The following is a 23,518-nucleotide window of genomic DNA, read 5'->3' on the forward strand; positions in this document are numbered from 1 at the left end:
GTTACTATCGGCAGGCTGTGTGGCTGGAGGAAGTGGGTCATTGGGGGCGTGCTTTTGGGGTATATGGTGAGTGGAGTCTCTGTCTGCTTCCTGGTGTTATGTCTCGAGCCTTTTCCCTCCACCACATACTTCTGCCATGATGTTCAGCCTCACCTCCTGCTCAGAAGAATGGAGCTGGCTGTCTACGGATGGAGACTCTTGGAACCCTGAGCCACAGATAAACTTATTCCTTCTTCAGTTGTTCTTGTCAGGTCTTTTGGTTGCAGCAATGAAAAAGCTGACTAGAACAGAGGGTCAGCAGATTGAGAGGGGAAGACACTATGCGGTCAGCTGGACTCCAGATGGAACAGGAAGCAGAAGAAGGGAGAAAGAGAGTTTGTGTTCTCTCTCTCTCTCTCTCTCTCTTCCTCTTCTTCTTCTTGGCAAAATGGATACATTTTCGTTTTCTGCTGTTGCTGCTCTTGGACATCAGACTCCGGGTTCTTTGGATTTTGAACTTCAGGATTCACACCAGAGGTCCTCCAAAGGTTTGAGGACCTTCAGCCTGAGACTGGAGACTGTGCTGTTGGTCTCCCTGATTCGGAAGCTCCTGCTTCTCAGACTGAGTCATCACCACCGGCTCTGCAGCATGCAGATGACCATCGTGGAACTTTTCAACCTCTGTGATGATATGAGCTGATTTTAATTCACACACACACACACACATACACACCATGTTCTGTTTTTCTGTTTTTTTGGAGAGCCCTCATTAATACCCCCCTGCCTTTTTTTTTTTTTTTTTGGTACTGGGAATTGAACTCGGGGGCACTTGACCACTGAGCCACATCCCCAGCCCTATTTTGTATTTTATTTAGAGACAGGGCCTCACTGAGTTGCTTAGCGCCTTGCCATTGCTAAGGCTGGCTTTGAACTTTTGTCTCAGCCTCCCAGGCAGCTGGGATTACAGACAGCACCGGTTCCACTAATACCCCTTTTAATCACTCAGGATGAAGTGAAGTTTTTCTATGCTTATGACATCCAGCATGTTTTCACTCTGAAGACCACACCGTACAGTGTCTCAGGCCTTCTCTGATTCCCCCAAGAACTGAAGCTAGGGAGAACTTGCACAGGTTGGCCTATCTCTGTCCAAGAACGTACGAAACAAAAGCAATTTAAATGGGCTTGCAGGGCCAGCAGTTATATGGAATCATTAGCACAGACTCTCAATAAATTCTGATAATTTCATAGTAAAGCAAGAAAAGCAGCATAGTAGAAAGAGGAGAAAGTTGGGTTTGTAAATGCAAGCATACCTAGAACATTTACAAAAACTGACTTCTTACTAGGAAACGAAGGAAGTCTCAACAAATGTCAAAAAATAAGTATCACAGAAATTCATTTTCTAACCACAGTGCAATGAAGTCAGAAGTCAAGAACCAAACCCACAAGTTTTTAAAAGAAAATTGCAAGTTTCTAAATTCTAGTTCTGCCAGCTTACTAGCTTCATAGATTCATTGCTTTTACTTCTCTATGGCTCAGCTTCCTGTTCTGCAATGGGTGTAATGATAATTATTTTATTGACTTGAAAATTACATGGAATAAGGTACTATTTACCCTAAACAGTCAATAAAAACAGAAGCTAAAAGTTAAACTATGAAGTTTAACTCCTGCCAAAGGGTATCTCTCTCTACTGTCCGTATGGTTGCTACTACTCGCTGGCATTTATCAAAAAGCCAATCCAATGTTTAAGTGCCAGAAGGCAATCTGTTGTCAAGACAAGGCATGGATAATATCAGAAAAACTAAAGAGGACTTCTGCTCCCAGCTCTGGCAGCGTAACTGGGACCAACTTACTTTTCTGTTGAAAACAACTTTACACCTTATGTGTGCAGCAGGAGTTTCAGGTATCAAGTGACAGGCAGTTCAGGGCTACATTATTTGAGAGAAGGCTAACACGTGAAATGAGCTCACAACTGCACGAATTTCTTCCTGGGGCATTTTCCTCTCAGGCAGCAGCAAAGTGGAGCCCAGGCACTGTGGTGGCTTCCCTGACTTGGTATGACTGGGATCTGTTGGGTGGAGCCTTGGAGAGGAGGACACTGAACAAAGGGGGACCCAGAAGTATGGGGGGCACCTCAGGCTCTTAGTCAAGATCTGGGTTCCACATGAAAGATGCAGTGAGACCAAGCACTGACTGCCTATTGGGGAATCTGAGAGAAAAATAGTTTCACCAAATTTTATTAATAAAAAACAGACATCTGGCCCATCTTCTCTAGAAGAAGAGACTTTCCTAGAATGAATTTCAAAACCACAATAGACCCACCTTTACAAAAACAAAATCAAGCCTGCTAGACAGGAGGATACACTATTCCTTCAACTGCCTGTCAGAAGTATTACCACCTGTTAGAGGACAACAACATTATCATCCAGACTGTCTGTGGAGTCTAATTCATAATACCTAGCAAGTAAAAAGAATTATAGATATGCAAAGAAACAGGAAAATGTGACCCACTAAAAAGAAAGTCAATAGAAATAGATCCTAAAATGATCTAGATTTTGGAATTAGCAGATGAAGAATTTAGAACAACTGTTTAAAATATTTTATATCATTGAGAACATTTATTATAACTAAAGCAGAAGTCAGCAAACTTCCTAGCTTCATAGCTATGACGTGCGAATTGGCTACCATTTATGTTCATAGATAGAGTTTCAATGGAATAAAGTTATGCCCACCTATTTATATTTCATCTATGGCTGCTTTGCTGCTGCAATGGAAGATTGTATAACCAGGTGGCCTAAAATATTTATTTTCTTACCTTTTAAGAAAAAAAAATCACTAACTGCTAATATAAAGGGGAAAATGGTTGTGATGAGTGAAACAACACAATAATCTCAGCAGATAAATGAAAACTGTATATATAAAAAGACAAATGAAAAGTCTAGAACTGAAAGGCACAATATCAGAAATAAACTTTACCAAAACTTGGGGGCAAATTAATAGAAAATTTTTGAACTGACAAAAATAGAGAAAGGAATTGAACAGACCTTCAGTGGCCTGTGGAACAGTATCAAACTATCTTACATCCATTTAATTGAAGTTCCAAAGGAAGATAAGAGAAAAAATGGAGCACAAAAAATATTTGAAGGAATAATGGCCAGATATTTCTGAAATTAGGTGACAAACATTGATTTAAAAACCGAAGATGTTCATTATACCAAGCAGGATATACATACAGAAAAATCACACCTATGTACATCATAGCCAAACTGCTGAAAACCAAAGGTAATGAGAAAAATCTTAAAAGTGGCCCAAGAAAAAGGACACATGCATAGATGGGAAAATGATAATAATGACTGACTTCTCAACAGAAACAATGGAAACCAGAAAAGAATAGTACAACATAGTCACAGTTTTAAAAGAAAAAAAGCCTGTGAACCTATAGTTCTACTTAGAGAAAAATCCTTCAAAAATGAGAGCGAAACTACTATATTTTCAGATAAAAGAAAGATTCAAGAATTTGTTACCAGCACCCCACATTATGAAAAAAAAAGTGCTAAGGCAATTTTTCAAGCTATTGGGAAATTATCTAGAAATGTAAATTTACTGTAAATAATAATGAGATCTGGTAAATATTTAGGTACACGAAAAGACTACCTTTTTATTGAAAGACAACTTTTAAAATAAAAATAATAGAGTGGGCACAGAGGCTCACACCTGTACTTCCAGCAACTCAAGAGGTGGAAGCCAGCCTCGGTAACTTAATGAGACTCTCAACAACTTAGCAAATCCCTGTATGAAGAAAAAAAAATTAAAGATGTAGTTCAATGGTAAAGTGTTCCTGTATTCAATCTTAGTACAAAAGTAAATAAATAAATATTAAAATAATATTGTACGATGAGTTGCATTGCATATATAAATGCAAAATATATAGTAACTATAGTATAAAGGTTGGGTTGAATGGAAATTGACTCTAGTTCTTATATTATGTATGAAATGGTGTAAGTAGATTATGATAAGTTAAGAATAAGAAGAAATTCTGAATAGCCTGGAGAAACCACCAGATAATAAAATAATACAAATAGTGTATTTCAAAAAGTAATAGAAGAAATGAAATAGAGTAATTCATACACACACAGTTTACACATATATATGTGTATGTGTGTGTATGTGTGTATATATATATATATATATTCACATTGTGTATATATACATATATATATGTATACTCAAAAACTTCTTTTTAGTTAGGCAAAATAAAGGAGAGAAAAGGAAGACTAGAGTAATAAGACTACAAAAGGAGAGCTAAGAAACAGTGATAAGACAGACTTAAAGTCATCCACATCATTAATTACATTAAATGTAAATGAACAAAATGTTAAAAGATAGAAACTAGATTATAGCAGGGCCCAACTATATGCTGTTCCTAGGAGAACACACTTTGAATACAAAGAAAATGACAGATTAAAAGAATTTTTAAAAAGGCATTATGTAAATATAAGAAAGCTGGTATGGCTATATTAATATAGCAAATAGATTCCAAGATAAGGAAATTATTCACAGATGAAACATTATTTACTAAGAAATCTACAAGTGGAATTTAGAACTTAGCAAGTTTAGCAATCTCAATATACAAAAATCACTTGCAGTATGTTCTTTATACTGAAAGCAATCAATTTAGGAATTACAATATTTACAAGCAAGTGCATTTACAATGACTTAAAAACATGAATACTCATGAGTAAATTTGTCAAAAACTTGTAAGACCTCTAAACTGAAAACAGAAACATTGCTGAGATACATTTAAAAAGAACTAAATAAATTGAGAAATATACAATGTTTATAGATCGGAAGATTTTTTTAATAAGAAAAAATGTCAGTTCACCTTAAATTCATCCACTAATTCAATACAATTACAATTTAAAAATCCAACATATTTTAGAATTGGCAAGTTGATTTTAAAAAAAAATTAATCTTGGCAAGTTGATTTTAAAACCTTCTTAGTTTTAAAAAATTAAAATTGGCAAGTTGATTTTAAAACCTTCTTAGTTTTAAAAAATTAAATTTGGCAAGTTGATTTTAAAACCTTAGAAATGCAAAGAATCTAAAACATCTAAAGATAATTTTAAAAGACATGCAAATTTGGAAAGTCATGCCATCTGATACACAGATATCCTATAAAACTATAGCAGTTAAGACAACATAGTGTTATTGACTTAAGGACAAATAGAGTAATGGCACACAATACAAAGTCTGGAATTAGACTCACTCACATGTATATTTCATTAATTAGTTTACAAAGTTGACAAATCAATTCCATGTGAAAAGGAAAATCTTTTCAACAAATGCTTCCAGAACAAATGAATAAATGTATGGAGAAAAAAAAACCCTCTTATTCCCTGTACAAAATTTAGTTTTATTTTAATGTAAACACAAACATTTCATATACTTGACCTATATGTGATAGATAAAAACATTAAAGTTTAAACTATAAAATATGTTCATTTTTTAACCTTTTTAACCTCTTCTCAGTCTGGTGTCAGCTTTTCAAGTTGGGGGTAGGCAAAGATTTCTTAGGACTCAGTGTGCACTAATCATAAGAGAAAAATAATTAAAAGTTTCTACTAATCTAAAGACAGTAAGAAATTAAGCTGGGAGAAAATATTGGTAACACATATATCGGAGAAAAACACTTGTGTCCAGAATATATGAAGAACCACAAATCAATACTAAAAGACAAACAAGCCAATAAATGGGCAAAGACTTGAACAGTCACTTCTCCAAAGAAGATACACGATTATCAGCAATCAATCAAAAGGGTGCTTGAGTACACAACAGATATCAAGAAAATGAAAATTGGAAACCATCATGAAATGCACCCATTAGAATGGATAAAAAGGATTGGCAGCAGCAAATGTTGAAGTGGAAGCAGAGCTACTGGAATATAAAATACAAAATTACTTTGGAAAACTGAAATTTTAAAAAATAAAGTTAAGCACATGATCCAGCAATTCCATTCCTTACTATCTAAGAGGAGTGAAAGAATATGTCTACAAAAAAAAAAAAACTTTTACAAAATATTTATGGTAGCATGATTAATAACCAACCCAGCAACTTAAATATCCATCATTAGGAGAACAGACAAGTGAGATATGATATATTCATACAACCATTCAAACATCAAAAGAATGAACTACCTATACACACAACATAGATAAATCTCAAAAACATTACATTAAACGAGACAAGCTAAAGACAAAAAAGTAAGTTCGGTTTGATTCCATTTATACGAAGTTCAAGGAAAGACAGAACTTAACTAGAAAGAGAGAAATCAGAGCAGTCATTTCTTGGTAGGTGGATCAACCAGAAGGAGGTAGCAGCAGAGCGACAGCAGTGTTGATTTTACAAGTGCACACATTTGTCAGAACTCATCAAACTGTGTGCTGCAGATCTGTGCATTTCTCTACAAATAATTTCACCTCCACAAAAATCAATGAATAGTACACTTAGCGACTCTTATAAATCATTCATTAGCACAAATAGTCAGGGATTGACCTCAGATATATTTAGAATCTGATATCTCAACCACAAGCCAAGAAAGTTTCTAAACACGTAAATTTGAAAAGGGTCAGACCAATTGTCTTTGAGGCCCTTAGAAACTCTTTCATATGTAGAGGTCTCTTCTTCTAGATAAGGCCATGGAAACTTCCAGAGTCATCATCAATTAGCCTAAGTATCCAAGGAGATCCTGTGGGGACGAGGGGAAGTTCCAGAACTTCCTACTTTCCCCACCCTTTCTTTCATAAAAGAATGTATTCAGGAATTGAACACAAACTTCCAGACCTATAACAACCAATAAAGAGTTTGTCTGCAATACTTAACCTTGAAAGGCTGAGTTAGTCAGCTTTTGGAAACTGTGACCAAAATACCCCACCAGGACAACTTACAGGAGGAAGTTTGCTTGGTTCACAGTTTCAGGGGTTCAGTCCATGGTGGGTCAGCTCCATTGCTCTGGGTGAGGCAGAATATCCTGGCAGAAATGGAGTGCTGGAGGGAAGCTGCTTACCTCATGGAGGCCAAGGAGCAGGGGGGTAAGGGACTACAGGGAAGGAGCACCCTTCCAAGGAATGCACCAGGTGCCCCCCTCCTCCTGCCACACCCCACCTGCCCACAGTTACCACCAGTCCATTTAAACTAGAGAGACAAACTAGAGCGAGAAGCTTACAGTTCCTCATGATCCAAACTGTTTCACCTCTGAATATCCCTGCACTAACACGGGAGCTTTTGGGGGACACCTCAGATCCACACCATAATAAAGGCCTTTCCCAGGGTCTTCCAAACATCCTGTGAAGTAAGTGGGAGCTAGATAAATGTTGGGGGAGGTAGCCCTGGAGGTTTGGTTTTTAAAAATTTAATAGGAATAAAATATGTTCATTTTTTAACCTCTTCTCAGTCTGGTGTCATTAAAGAAATAGCACTATAACATCCAAAAACAAATGAAAAATAATAAGTACAGACATCTTTCAGAAAGATAATGAAGGAGAATTCCACTAACTATGACTCAACAGAGGGTCTTTGAAGACTCTTTATATAATAATCATTTTTTTCATAACACAGCAAGACAGCTGCCCTCATTCTTCCGTTTAACTCACTAAAAACTCTGATAATTCTTTCTCAAAAATTGACCAACAAGGGCTTTTGTCCACCCTTGCTCTTATCTTTCCAGTCCTGCCCTTGCTTCTACCAGAGGCTCTGAATTGTTAACATAAATCATTCCACCCTCCCATCGCCTCCTGTTCTCAGCTCTCCCTATCCCCAGCTCCCACCACCATGATTCTGGAAGCTCAGAAGAAAAACAGAATTTTCTTTAGAAGGTGGGAAGGAGAATATTTTCCTCCCTTAATTTTTTAGTATTGGCACCATTTTGGATTTAGATGCCATTTTCTCTTCTGAGAGTAAAGCATTCAGTGCCTGAGGAGTGGAGGAAAACCTGAGATTACTAACGTGGGGGTAGAAGGTGGTGGTGCTCTGAGGTCTCAGAGCTTGGATTACGGGGCTCCTGGGAGGAGAATCTTTCCTCAGGCTCCCAGGCACATCAATGTGGCCTTGCCTCTAAGCTTTCAGGCATTTCATGTGAGCAGAGGGGAAAAAGACACAGCCAGCAGTTATTAATGCTGATAATCCCAAGGTTTGTGCCTGGAATGTCCTCTAAGAGAGAACTAAACTGAACTCTTCTGATGTTGAACACGACACATCCTGTGTCAGAGTCTTGCTGCGGAAGATGGTTTGAAAACCTCAGGCAGAATTTCTTGTTCCTACCCTCGCTACATGGCTCCTCCATCACATCCCTGAAATACCATCATGGATGTAACTTTCCTTGGGATATTTGTGGATTTCTTGCCTCTGTGACTTCCCTGCACAACTGAAATGCACCCTGTAGGAGCTTTTAGTTTATTCAGCTAATACTTTGGCAAAAACTAGTGAGAGTGACAGAGCCACCTTCCTCTGGACTGTAGCACAGAGCAGGTGCAGAAGAATGGTGGGTAAAGGTTAGGGACTCTCGGGGACTCTTCTCTTTCTGTCACTGAGACTCAGCTTCACTTCTCCATGCCTGTTCAAGTTAGGAAAAAGCACTCGTTGTCCTCTAGTCACAGATGACCAAAACAGCATAACCACGAAAAAATAGCAGCAGAGTTAGGAAATCAAACCAGCTTTTCTAACTCAGTCATCTTCTCTCTCCTTTCAAGTTTTAGACCAATACTATCAACCACTTGCCATTATTCCCAGAAGGACAAATGTGCAGTTTTTACTTTTTGGATTTCAAAAGAGAGATCAAAAAATAAAAAACTAATAATATGATAAGAGATCACCTTTGCCTTTGGTATTATTTGCTTCTCTTCCTGCACAGGGACCCTGTTAGAAGATTAAGGACAGCAGAAGCAAATCTATGCTTCTTCTGTGATGTCGAGTTGCCATATCCTTTATTGGGCTTTGCCCTATGCCCTCAACTCCACTCCCCCAAACTAAAAGCTGTCCCTTATTTTTTAGAAAAGAACCAGAACTAAAATTAATGTTGCCCTGGGATATTTTGGTTTCCCTTGAGTTAACCAGAAATATCAACTCTTGAAGGCCACTTGGGGGACAGTCAGTCATTTGATCATCAGGATGATGCCACCGTTGCAGAGTGACTTGGGAGCTGGCTGCTCTACACCCAGCAGGACCGACACCGAGGTTGTTCACAGCAGTGCATATACAAGTCACCTGCTGGTCCTGTGTGTCGGGATCCGGGGGGAAGGTGAGGGGCTAAGAACAATTTCTAACAAGCTGCTAAGCGTTGCTGGGGTTGCCCATCCACTTAGAGTAGCAGGGGTCTAGAGAGAGCCCCTGGCTGGTGCTTCTCATCATCTACCTGTCCCTCCCAAGCCCTCCAGAGCATAGTGAGCAAGTACCACAGCACTGCTGGGTTTCTTCCAGAGCAGCCAGTACACAAGCCCTTGACTCAGAACCCAACATGGTGATTGGAGAAAAGGTGGGTGGGTGAGAAGCATTTGTGGGCTAGGTGATGTTTTTTGTTGTTTTTCTCTGATGTTCAAAACCAGGAGAACTCATCTGGCCCTTGTGGCCACGGGTGAGTGACATGAAAGAAAAAGAAAAGGAAGGGGCTTCCAAAGGATGTGGACTGAGTGTAAGATAAGATTCTTTGCTTTTCAGGTGAATCAAGGTCAAGTTGTTTTGCCCATAGCCAAGTCAGCACTGAGAAAATGACTTCATCTTTGTGCCTCTCTTCTTTTCCACCTCTCTAACACAGATTGAGGATGAAGATGAGAATAATTCACTGAGCCCAGACATGGCTAAGCCTTACAAGGGACACAGGAGTACATCAAGAGCTTGGGCCACCTGATAAAGAAATGGTCTGGTTGTTACCCCAAAGTCCCTCTTCTGCATCAGATCCAATGAGAACTCCGAAGATAAAGTCAAAATTGTTTCCCATATTCTTGAACAAAATCAGTGTTTGGGCCTTATAGAAAGTAAGTGTTTTGGGTGCAAAGTAAAATACCCCAGAACATGTTGACTATATCTTTTAAATAGGACCAAAAGAATCTGAGAACTGGGAGACACTTAGGTAAGGAAACTGAAGCTGTGGTCATTCCATGAGTTTGTGGTAAGCCTGAGATTACAGCCACATCCCTTGACTCCCAGTTCAGAGATTTCCCATTTTGGAGAGCCTTAATCTGTGTGTGTGTGCTTTACACACACACACACACACACACACACACACACACCAACTGAAGGTTCTCTCTCACTGAGAGGTATCTCAACTATATCAACTATCCCAGTACTGAGAGGTGTTTGTGTAATCTTGTGGTTTTGTTCAGATCATTATCTTTGCAGAAGTCAGAGAGCTCAGACCCTCTGTTTGGGGTTATTTGTATAATATGAACCGTGATGCTTGATCCCTGCCTGGTCTTGCTGCAGCTCTGGAAGGTAGACAGTGCCATCGACACTTTCCCTGCCAGGAGATTGAGGTCCAGAGACCCTGAGTTGCCTAAACCACACAGCTCCAGGTGGTGGGGCAGGAGTCATGTGAAAGTCTACTACTGTTGCCCTCGTTTTTTGCTTTTTAAAATATCTCACTTTTACTTTTAGGAAACTCTTTCCAATACCCAATATAATTGTATCGAGAAGCAGCAAGTTCAAAGAGGACAGAAGTATAAATCTATAATTATCTCGAAACACGAGGTCGAACACTCCACTCTCTTACTATCTCTGTGTCTCTTAGTGACCCTTATCCTCTGAGTCACTGGAGCTTGACTCTGCAGCATCTGCTTTAATTCCATTCTCTGCCCCCCAACATCCAGCCAACTCCCCAGAGTCATAATTTCTACCTCAACACCACTCACCCTCATCTCCATGGACTTTCAAGACCCGCCTCAGCCCCTGTGACAGCCCAGCGGCCATCTGCCATCTGCCCTGGCAACAGCATTCTACCACTTCTCTCTGCCTCTCTTCTCTCCACCCCTCCAATACCTCTTTAAAAATACTATCAAATCAAGCTGGTAGCAGTGGCACATGCCTGTCCACCCAGCTATTCAGGAGGCTGAAGCAGGAGGATCTCAAACTCAAGGCCAACCTCGGCTACTTAGCCAGACCCTGTCTCAGAATTAGCAAGCAATAAATAAGTAAGTAAGTAAATAAGTAAATAAGGGCTTGGCATCTAGCTTGGTAATAGAGCACCCCTGGGCTTAATGCCCAGTGCCACCAAAAACCAAAATCAAAACAAACAAAAAACCGCTGCAAAAGCAAGGACCCTATGCACAGAACTGACTGTACCAGGGGCCTAATAAGGAGCCAAGTGATGAAGTCTAATGTGTCCTCCATCTTTGTGATTTATTTATACCATGAATAGCAAAACTCCCTTCACTCTCTTTTGATCTAGGAAATGTTTCGTCTAATATATGCTAAGTTTTTGCAAGAGGTAATGACTATATTTTGGGTATCAAGTTGTCAATCAAATAGTAGATGGCATATTCCTCTGAACCGTCAACCAGCCATGTGACTGGAACTCCTCAAAGACACCCCAAGTCATTGCCTTTTGCCCTGTTAATTTGTTATTCTGCACCTCTGGACATGGGACCCCTGTTGGAAATACTGCCCCTGCCCAGGATCCAGGTAAAAGAATGAGGGCTGTCCCTGACGTGGCAGAGGGGGCAGGACAGGCCGTCCTAGCAGAGGGGATGTATGAAATAGAATGCTGTGTTCAGGAGACTATAATTAGGATCTTTTGCTGGAGCATGAATTGTAAGGGTATGAATATAAAAAAAAATGTGAGCATCAGTTGAAACAATGTAAGCGAAATTGAAATCTATAACATGCCCCACAAATCTTAACAGTCTCTACAATAACTTTTTGAGTAGTGTTGTTTTGTACAACCAAGTGATAAAATGTGTAGTTATTTTGTGAGCTGGAAAGAAATATTGAAAAAATGTTATTACTTTAAAGCCCGACTGTCTCAGAACCAGGAAATAGAGTTTCTCTTGAATTCATATTCTAAGAACTATTTATGAGAATTCTGAATTAGTTTTTTTCCTCTGGCCTATATTCACATTTGTAGATTATAATGGATTTAAAATCTACTAAATTATGGTAAATTCGTGGTTTAGTTTCTGTACTTTGAGTTATTTGGGTTGTTGGTTGCCCAGATCACCAATTATTTATTTAAACTATTTTGCATACATTATGTTACATATATGCAACTTTTTCATTATTTTCTTAGCCACTGTTGCATCACTTCTTACTTTCTGATACACTGTCATAGTAACTGTCCACTTTGCCCTTGTCTCTCTTTTCTTGAACCCATCTTTTTTTTTTTTTTTAAATACTGAAAGGCTAAGTAGTATCTTTGGATTTTCCTCATTCCAATTAACTTTATTTTTATTTTATTTTATTTTTTTTAAATATTTATTTATTTTAAATTTTCGGCGGACACAACATTTTTGTTTGTATGTGGTGCTGAGGATCGAACCCGGGCCGCACGCATGCCAGGCAAGCGCGCTACCGCTTGAGCCACATCCCCAGCCCTCCAATTAACTTTAAAAGGACCTAAATGATTGGTGACCTGATAAAACTGGTAACAGATAAGATGTATAGCTTTTGGGAAAAGAAAGACAAAATAATCATTGTGTGTGAGCAGTTTAAATAGGTACTTAGAAAACCTAAGACAGGTAAGGTATTAGAACTATCAAGAGTTTGGCAGGGTAGCCAAATACAAAATCAGTTTATAAAATTCAACATTTTCTTTATTTGGAGAATAGCCAAGCAGAAAATGTAATGGAAAATGATCACATTTTAAAATGATTTTTGATCCTTGGTTACAAGCAATGTGATAAACTCCAAACAGTGGATCTGAGAACTGGGAGAAACATTAATTACCTGTGGACTTGGAAAGTTAAGACCATTTTGGAGATCTTTAAAGAAGGCTTAATTCTAGGGCTGGAGTCATAGCTCAGTGGTAGAGTGCTTGCCTAGCATGTATGAGGTCCTGGGTTCGATTCTCAGCACTGCATATAAAACTAAAACTAAAAAACTAAAAAAAAAATTTTTTTTAAAGAAGGCTTAATTCTAAAAGTAGAATTAAAATGTATAACTTGCAAACCAGTAGAAGGAAAGAAATCAAAAGAAACTCAATTGATTCAATACAAAAGAAGATAAAGACAACAAAAAATAAAGGTTAATGAAATTCCAAAAATGATAACATGACTAGTTCAAATATGATGCAATAAATGTAAATGGATTAAACTTATAAAATTCAGAGCTATTCAAATTGAGGGAAAAAGCCCCTCTATATCCCCTCCACCCTGCAATAAAACCCCACCAAAGTCCAGTCTTTAGTATTGTAAGAGCTCTTTAAAATATGATAACATGTGAAGTTTGAACTAAAGGGTTGAAAGATACATTCCATGTAACTATTTATCCAAAGAAATTTCTGAAACTACATTAACATAAGAGAAACTAGACTGGGATCAGGGTATAGCTCAGTGGTAGTACATGTGTTTAGCATATGCTACATCCTAGGTTTGATCCCCAGCCAAGAGAGGGGTAGGGGGAGAAAGAGAGAGAGGCAGGGGGTGGGGAGAGAAGGAGAACAAAACTAGACAAAAACCATTTTCACAGTTAAAAATCATGAGAAGTTATAATAATATTAAACCTATATGTTATGTCTTGGTCCATTTTCTGTTACTATAATAAAATAATAATGATTAAGAATAAAGACAGCAGACACAAAGAAACAATATTATAAAGAAAAGGGATGAATAGAAATTTAAAAGAAAATAAAAGACCACTGTGAAAATATATATTGTCAATATATTTAAAAACAGATGAAATGGGCAACTACAAAACCATAGATAAATCAGTAAATAGATTCAGGAAGAAAAAATTGATTCAAAAAGAAGTAGAATGAATTGTAACCAATAAAGTAATTAAATCAATAATTAAAAATTATTAAAACATACAAAGTAAGTTTTACCTAAAATATCATTTGTTTTATAAAAACTATTTCAGAACAGTAAAATTAAAAAGAGAGAAGTCTCCCCAGTTCTTTTTGCAGAGTTAGTTTAATCTTTCTATGAATTGGATTAGACTATAGACAAAAGGACACTATAGGACAGTCTCACTTATGAAAATAGATGCCAGGCTATTGAATAAAATAATTGCCCTGATTCTATCAATATATTAAGAAGAAAATAATATTCTGATCAATTTGAATTTATCCCAGCAATTATGAATGGTTTAGGGTGGAAAGTCTCTTGATGTAACTCATTACTTTTACTATCTGAAGGAGGAAAATCATGTAATAATTTTGATAATAAGGGGCATCTAATGATGACTAAAAGAATAGCCATTAATGATTAAAAGAAAAAAATCTTTTAAGGTATTAGAAATAAAAGGGAAGTTTCTTAAACAACTTAAGAGAAAGATTGGGGATATAGCTCAGTGATAGAGTACTTACCTAGCAAGCCTGAGGCCCTGAGTTCAATACCCAGTATTGCAAAAAAAAAGAGTTCTAAAGGGAAGACACTCCAATTTACAGAAAATTATACTTTAAAATCTATTTAATGTCAGAAATGTGGCAGAAATATACATAATCTCTACTTTTATTCAAATGTGTTGCATGGATTAACTAATTCAATAAAACACGTGAAAAAATATAATGAGTTGATGAAACTGTTGTTTGTAAGTAATAATGGCATCAACTTAGAAGATCCAAAAATCTACAGGCAATTACCCAAAGAATTAGTATCCAGAATATACAAAGAACTCTTACAAATCAATAAGTAAAAAAGCAACAACCCAGTAAAAAAGGATAAAGATTATAAAAAAGCAATCATGTAAATAATAACTTTGTGATAGCATGCTCTTTATCACCAAGAATCATGGAAACTTGAGACAACAATGAGACTTCATAGTATTCTACCAGATTGGCAAAAATGTTAAGATTTTGCAATGCTAATGATAATGAGGATTATGTGAGGAAATCAGAAAATCTCATAAATTGCTGGTGGGACTGTAAAATAGCATAGTTGTTTCAAAGAGAAATTTAAAAATATGGTAGTAAGATTGAAGCTGTCCATGTTCTACAATGAGCAATCTCTTTTCTAGGCAAAATTCCTAGGGAAATTTTTGTACATGTGCATATATTCAAGGCTATTCATTAGTGCACTGCTTATAATAGGAAAAAAATCAAGAAGGCATTAGATTAATGAACTCTGGCATAATCAGAAAATAGAATCATAATTAAATGCATAAACAAGCATTGCTAAGAGCAGATTTCAAAAACAAGTTTAAGTAAAAATTTGTTAAGTGAAAAAACAAGTTTCAAAAGGAAGTTTACTATTAATATATATTGAAAAACAAAAATAAAATGAAATTAAAAAAAACAGTAGTGCACATTGCATTAGGGGGTACCTCTCAAGCTCGAGAACAAAATGAACATAAAATAACCAAGGTCAACTATAAACATTCATTGAATCCTGAGGATGGATATTTGATAGCTATATTAATCTTAGGGCTTTTCTGTATTGTTTGAAGTTTTACTAATTTTAAATTATATATAGAACAAATAAGTTTTTTATGTCAACCTAATTCTTTGCTGAAGCCTCTTCCTAAGGCAAACACAAACTCAGGGCCTTTTTCTTTCTTTTGTGGATCTGACCATTGACAGAGGAGGAAAATGGCTTTCCCCCAGTCCAGGGCCCTCTATGCAGCAGGAGTGTTGGACTCCCAATTTTATTTCTCAAACCAACTGTCTCCATCATTGCTCTCAGCTCTCAGTAGTTGAATTCAACAAGAGGATTAAGACTAAAACATCTTTCTGGAGGTGGTAAAAGGACTTTGAGAATAGCATAATTACAGCAATATGAAAATTTATATATGCATTGGACCAGAACAAAAAAAAAATGGGATAGTACAAAATACAAGTGGTGGTTTGGGAACTTCAGATCTTACCCACTGCCCTCCATTGTTTTTGGCTAGATGGGCACCCAAGAGCAGCCCGTAAGCTTTGTTTAGCTTCTTAGCTCCCTTGCAATGAATTGTGGTAGGCACTGAGCGAATATTTGGGTGTTTCAGCACTGGTGTTGGTGATATTATCTATAAAGAATACCTGTGGAGAACACCTGTGCAGAGATGAACAAAAGGACAGACAGAGGCCGGGTAGGGGTAGGCAGACAAGGTGGAGCGGAGGGGGAAGAAGCAGCGAGGAGGAAGTGAAGAGGGAGAAGAAGTGTAGGTAGACGTGAAGTGTCCACTCCTCCCTCCTGCCGAGTTTATTAACTCAAAAAAAGTTACAAACCACCATTACCATGACCACATCCTCATTAGTATTTCATTAAGCCCAAGTGCTAGCTAACGGAGATAAGGTCCCGGTTAGTACAAACACAGAGCCCCTTCTCTCCAAGGACATTGCTAAGGAAACCAGATAATGCACCTGCATAGTTATCTTAGTAGCTTCAAGGAGGGGAAACTTGCTGGGCATTCCTAGCCTGGAGAAACAGGGTAAACGTGTGAAGAATGTTGCTATGGCAACTGGGCATCCCGTGCTTTTGCACAGGAGTTTCCCAGTAGCCAGGTATATCCTAGCAGCCAGGCATTCTGTGTCTTTGCATAGAAACTTCCTAGTTACCAAGCATGTCACAATCACAAAGTTTGTCAGAGACCCCAATCCCAAACACAGAACTCCCACAATTACCCATCAATTTATTTATTCAAACAATTATCCACCTTTGACTTTTTTGCTTTATTTTAATTTCTTTCTTTCTTTCTTTCTTTTTTTTTTTTTTTTTTTTTTTGTGTGTGTGTGTTTGGTACTGGGGATGGAACCCAGGGCCCTGGGCATACTAAGCAAGTGCCCTCCCACTGAGCTACATCCCCAGTGGGAGGATCCCTCTTTGCCCTTTCATTCCAGCAGTATAAACACTGTGGAAATTGAGGCAGAAGTGAGGTGCCATGTTATAAGGATAATTATTTTCTTTTAAGGGGATTTAAAGAAAGTTACTGTCATCAAAGAAAAGGTGCCTGATTCTCTGGTGGGAGAGGGGATGTCATGTGTTCGGGGCAGGTGATCTCAAGGCCACCGGGCATGGGTTTCTCCCTTAATTACCCCTGCTCATCTGTGAGTTATTTGTGTTATCTGACCCACAGTTTCTGCAGCCTGGCTTCCCCTGACCGTGTCAAATGGTCAGAGTTCCCACAAGCCAAGAATGAGTGACTCATGGCTCAGACCCTTTTGGAAAAAAATCAGTACTTGTTATAAAAACAAACAATAAAAAACCCCAAACTATGGGTTAGGGGATCTAGTTATTTTCTCTTTACTTTGAAAAGGAAAAAGGAGGGCTGGGGATGTAGCTCAGTTGGTAGAGTGCTTGCCTTGAAGTGAACAAGGTCCTGGGTTCAATCCCCAGCACCCCCAAACAACAACAACAACAAACCCTCCCAAAACAAACAACAACAAAGGAAACAGGGAACCAGAAGTATCCCTCCACTCGGCTGTCTCTGAGCTGTCTCTGAGCTGTCTCTGAGCTGTCTCTGAGCTGTGTCATCTTGGGGGTCTCAAATGCTTCAGGAAGGAATGGTGAGGAGCTGGTTATTTCCTCACCCTCGAGTCGGTGACAGGCTTCCATGCCTGAGTTAACCACAGGCTTACCACTGAATGTCAACCTGATTAAAATTAAAGTGTCATCAGATAAGAATAACAAGGTTGTGGGGGAGGGGGAAGAAATAACACTCTGCTCTTTCTCCGAAATCTGAAAGCAGTTTTCCCTCAAATCGTTGAAACCAATTTCTTGGGACAGAGTCATATTTTTAGTAGAAATATGCTAAATTGGTGAATCCCACCCACAATCTTCTGCAAAGAGACAGTCTTCTGAGAAACTAGACCATATTGCTAAGGAGATTTTGAACTGGATATCAATGGGATTTCCCCTGAGATTTTAAAGAAAGACCCTGTAAGTCAGTATAATGTGGGGTAGAGACTGCAGACCAGAGAAGGGAAACAGAAAGAAGGAAAAAAAAAATCTTAAAGACATGGGAAATGACAGGGACCCAGGGCAACGATGCCAACACTGCTCCTCAGAACTGTGGCCCAGGCGGACCGGTGTCAGGGTGTGTAATGTTGACGTGTCAGTAGGCCACAACCACATGACCACACCCAAGATGCCCGTTCTCAGCCACACTTGTGCTCTGCCTGCTTCTGAGATGGTGCCTCCTGTGTTCCCTTTCCTTCCCGCCATCAAGAATTCACACTCCATTTTAAGCAAGATCCAGGTTGTTCACACTACACATTTTGATAGGTTCAAACCCTTTCATGGAGAGTGACATGGAAGCATAGCCATAGATTATGGTACAGGGGAAGCACTGATTTGGGCTCCAAGTCCTGGGTGTTTCATATGCTGCCCTGATTTGCTGGTCTACTGTGGTTTTGCTTGCGATGGGTTCAATATAGACCAATGGCACTTGTGCGTACTCCACAAACCCCAGGTATTGACACTCCATAAGGAAGCGAAGCATAACCAATTTCAGGTGTGGGTAGATGGATGCGGTTGAGCTGGGAGAAGATTATGCTAAGACCACAGGTTAAATGGAATCAAAAGCCCTTTCTTGTTCTCCAAGGACTGGCCTCAGAAAACCAAAATCATCCAAAAGGCATTTACTGAGGGGTCTATGTATTTAGAGTGGGCTGGTGGAAATTCTACCTGCTGCTCTGTCCTGCTCCCCATGTCTTGCAGAAAGGAAGCTCAGCCTTCCCCTTCCCCAGAGTTTTCTTTAAAGTGTTGGCTCTAAAATATTTCTACCTTGCATAAGTTCTTACTTAACACACAAAATCTAGGTCTCTGACGGTTTTAGTCAGTAGGTGCTATTTTTCTAACAGACACAGTGTGTGACTGCAGACTGCTCCTGTATTATACTTTGGATCTGAAATGTTCCTCAAAAGTCTTACCTGTTGAAGGCTTGGGTCCTGAGATGGTGGTGCTATCAGGAGGTGGTGGAAACTTTAAGACATGGGGCTTAGTTTCAGGAAACAGGTCACTGGAGATATGCCCTTGAAGGGTGTGTTGTCCTCGGTCCCTTCCTCTCCCCGCTTCCCACCTCTCTCTGTCTTCTTTCTTGCTGCCATGAGATAGGCAGTTTTGCCCTCCCACATGCTCTCTGCCATGATGTTCTGCTTTGTTAAAGGCCCAAAGTGAAAGGGTCAAATGATCATAGACTGCAAGTTCTAGCATTGTGAGCCAAAATAAATCTTTTCTCTTCTAAGCTGATTTTCTCAGGTATTTTGTCATAGCAATGGAAGCTGACTATAACATACTGCAATAAGCATTAACATTGGGCTTCTTCTGGAAGTGACCAAGGTGGCCACATCTTCCAAGTACATGGGAATTTAAGACACAGGACAAGAGCTGCTTTCCCACTGGGAAGCTAAATGTCTTCCTCAGTGTGGTGTTGAGATATTGCTTTTTACTCAGCAAGTATTTATTAAACCATAGAAAGTTAGGACTGCCAGGGGTCTTAAAGACACTTGATAGCCATCTTATCACTTGCCTGGAGAAAGTGCACACTTTGTCTAAGGCCTCTCAAGTTCTTGGGTGCATTATGTATTTTTCAGCATGGTGGTAACCGAGTGAAGAAACCTGGCCTAGATCACTTGTTGACCTGCTAGAAGGGACAGTCGGGCAGTGCATGAGTTCACTATCACACTGACAGCATTCTGTCCCAATCTCATACTCTGCACAGTACCCAGTGCAACCAGACCAGGAGCTGGATAAGCCAAAGGGAGACAAGAAGCTGAGAAGGGCAGGTGTGTCACCCAGGGGGGTCAGGTGTCTCAGCACCTGGGGAAAGCTCAGGCGCCAACCTTGCTCTGAAGCTTTTGAGAAACTGATAGTAACAATCGTATGAGCTGAGACTCAGCACGTGCTGCATGCCAAGCACTGTGTGGGGCATCCCCTCTCCCATCTTCACAGCCACCAAGGGATGAGGTGTTGCTAATGTTAGTGACAATTAACATTACTATTATTTAAGGTTATATTATGAATCACAATGAAAATATATCATAAGTAAAATATATTATGATAAAATTAATGCAGTTTGCATTACATTACATATCCCAGAAATGTATAGATATATAATGATTAATTAAGATATGTAAATTACTATGGTATAATAATTAAAATGGTATGGTATAATAATTAAAATAATTGTTATTTTATGTTATATCTTATACTGTAGTGAAATATAATGAAATATATAAATATAAAATATGTGTAGTATAATAATCAACACTATTATATAAGAAAATATAAATATGCAGTAAGTAATTAAAATATATCATAAGCTACCATAGCATAACATCTGTATAATTACATGCAATGATAATTAGGCAAGGCATTCTTCTTTTCTTTGTTTTACAGACAAAGGAACCAAGGCACAGAGAGATTCAGTGACTTTCCCAGAGTCACACAGCCCAGCGATAGTGGAGGGAGCCAGGATTTGGACAGCTGTGCGCACTCTAATTCTCCCATTGTGGGCTGGCTGCACCCTGTTCCTGTGGCCACTGTGACCTCTGACCTTCTACTGCCACGTCTCTGTTCCGCAGCATGTGAATCCTGGGACTTGGGTGGTGATGGGTGAGGAGGAAGAGAGGTTGTTAATGTTAAGAAATTTTAATCCTGGGATCTCCAGGATTTGGGGCTTGGTTGGCTGCCAGGAGGAGGGAAAGGGAAGAAATGGGATTTTGCCCAGGATTCCCGGTGGATAGCATTCATTGAAAAAGGAAACGGAGGAGACAGGGAAGCCTGGGGCCATGATTCTGTACAAGTTTGAGCAGCTGGTGAGCATCCACGCAGAAAGGCTGAGGGCCTTTGGCATGTGAACTCTAAGTCCAGTGAGTCGTGTCTACTGGGCCACTTGGGCCCACACCCTAGTCACCTTAGGCAACCAACAGAAACTGAGCTGCACAAAGGCTAAGTACTGGCCCACCATCAGTCCCCACCTTGGTCGCTCATGACCCTTTGAGCTTGCCCCTTGGGCCTCCATCACGTCTGCCTTCCATCACTCTCCACATGGAGCCCAGTGCTGTTTCTCTGAAGCATAAATCCTGCTGTCCCTTGCCTTGGCCCCTCTCCTGCTGCCATCTCACCCCTCTCGCATGGCAAGGCTCCATATCACTGCACATGCCCAGCCTCAACAGCCTCCACCTCCCGCCACATGCCTCAAATCTTCAGCTTTGTGCAAGTATGGCAGCTCTTGGAACTCACTGTGTCTTTTGTCTTTCCTTGGCCTTCCTCATTGTTCCAGTGAAACAGAACCATTAAGCTGCTCCTAGCTTCAACATGTTTTTTGAGAAACTGCACACAAAGTCATCCTGGCAGTGCTCTGGTTTAGGATAAAGCTGATGACAAACAACATATTATACCCAGGACTGAAAAGTTTTGCTGGAAGCTCTCCCCAAATAAGGGAAGAGAGAGTGCTCTGCCTTGAGACTAGAGAGCTCAGTGGCTGCAAGGTCTGTGAAATCAAGTTCCAGGTAAAATCAGCAGGCAAAAGCCAGGATGATCAAAGTTGCCTTTAGGTCCTTGACATATTATTTTTTCACCCCTGAGACACTCATGAGTTAGATGCAACAGGGATTTAGAAGTCTGATGTAATCTGTCAATCAGGAGCTGGGAAGTGGTACGCAGATGGGACCCTCTGGAGAGTGCCCCTTAACCCCAATAAAAACTGAGTTCACAAAAAACTGAGTTGTAAGACCTGCTCTCCCATGGGGTTGCTTCCTCCGCTCTTCCTCTCTCTCTTTCAATAAACTCTGCTATCCTGTTACTGCCCCTTAAAATGGTAAACAGAGGGCTTGCCTAAGAAGCCCGTGCAATGAATGATGGCTTCATGGCTTGCTTCCTTCATGCAGGGTGGGAGCACGGCTGCAGTCAGATGATCCAGCTCCTTGCTTTCTCAGCAAGTGATTAGTGGCTCACAGCCTCAGTTTTCTCATCTGTTAAACAGGCATGGTCTTGATGGTCCCTGCCATGTAGAATTTTTGCAAGGATTCCATGAGATAATGGAGGCAGAGCATGAGGCTCAGACCTGGCTGGACCATGGAAGCCCTCAGTGGCTATGATCACATCCCATGAGGAGAGGGACAAAGCCAGAGCCTCTGCTAGTCCCCTGGCACTAGCTTTTGAAAATTGGGCCAGAGAAATGGAAGCTGATAAATTGGGAAAAGGAAAGTAAAAGTGATGACCTGGTGGGTGAGAGGCAGTGAAAACCAGAGTGAAGAAAACGACCCAGGGGTGAACATCAGGGCTGGTGAGCTGGCCCTGTGGGCTGCAGCTCCAGCTCAGGGCCAAGAGCGTCAGCAGGCTGTCTGAGGAAATTGCCCTTTTGTTCAAAAAATCCTTAAAAAAAAAAAAAATTTTTTTTTGTTCTGTTTTTGGTTTGTTTTGCTTTCCACTTAAAATAAGGAGCTTTCCCTTTACAAAGGTTCTTTTTGTTCTAAATCAGGCTCTGAACAGAGGTGTCACTACCACAAGTGCCGGAAGCAGATACCACACCGGTGCTCAGCTGGGTCGCAGCTCGGCCCGGTTTCCTCCTCCGGGGAAGCCGCCGACAGCTTGCCCACAGCTGGCACAGTGTCACGCAGCCTGTGCCCGTCCCCAGCCCCAAAACTCCCAGGAAACTCTCAGGGTGCCCGGGCAGGAAGATGCTGACGTCAACCTATGCTTTGGGGACTTCAGACAAGACTTTGAGAAATGAGTGCTTTGCCTTTTGCTGGGTAACCTGAGAAACAGAGCTCTCTCTGGGGAGATGAATGGATTCACTTCAAGGGGCTCATTTGATCAATACTTATATATAGCTATAAAGTATATTTATATATATAGCTAATAGTATATTTTTGTATTTATATGTTCCATATTATTTTTATATTTTATAAATATGTAAATGTATACTTTTATAAATATATATGTATAAATATATTTTTTAAAAGACATGATTTTTCTTTTTTTTTTTTTTTTGCTTTAAAAAGCATCATACTTGGGGCGGGCTGGGGTTGTGGCTCAACGATAGAGCGCTTGCCTAGCGCGTGTGAGGCCCTGGGTTTGATCCTCAACACCAATAAAAGTAGATAAATAAAACAAAAGGGTATTTTAAAAAAATGCCTCACAGGGTCTGGAGATGTACCTCAATGGTTGAGTATTTGCCTAGCATTTATGAAGACCTGGGTTCATTCCCTAGCATCATAAACAAAAACCAAACCAGCCAAACAAAAAAGAACACCATCATAATAAAGTAAACTGAATCAACAAGGTCCCTCCCTCCCTGGGAAAGATCCTGCGTGGTTAGGATTTGGAAGGATTCATACAGACTTGGGCACATGGTTGTTGATTGGCACTGTCTATAAATAGTGCCTCTAAGATTCTTAGGGCTGAGGAAGCCATCAGTTTATTAAGGAAATTTAAATACTGCCACTTGAAATGTTTCTGAAAGGAATTCCCTCAGC

The 23,518-nt window shown here is 39.6% G+C and overlaps 1 protein-coding gene, 1 long non-coding RNA gene and 1 other non-coding gene across 4 annotated transcripts in view; 2 read left to right on the plus strand and 1 right to left on the minus strand.

Annotated features, from left to right (window-relative positions):
* The window catches only part of Il2ra (interleukin 2 receptor subunit alpha), a 40,546-nt gene that overhangs the window by 10,474 nt on the left and 6,554 nt on the right, over positions 1-23,518 (minus strand). The gene's annotated exons all lie outside the window — the stretch shown is intronic.
* Positions 9,186-21,746, plus strand: LOC114100196 (uncharacterized). The gene is made up of 3 exons (XR_011703941.1): positions 9,186-9,268; positions 9,782-10,001; positions 20,436-21,746. It is a non-coding gene; the product is annotated as an uncharacterized lncRNA (long non-coding RNA).
* On the plus strand, positions 17,367-17,440 carry Trnas-uga (transfer RNA serine (anticodon UGA)). Its single transcript is given in 2 exon segments — positions 17,367-17,403; positions 17,407-17,440. It is a non-coding gene; the product is annotated as a tRNA-Ser (tRNA).

Source organism: Marmota flaviventris, chromosome 12, assembly GCF_047511675.1.
Source record: "Marmota flaviventris isolate mMarFla1 chromosome 12, mMarFla1.hap1, whole genome shotgun sequence".
In the NCBI taxonomy this organism is placed as follows: Eukaryota; Metazoa; Chordata; class Mammalia; order Rodentia; family Sciuridae; genus Marmota; species Marmota flaviventris.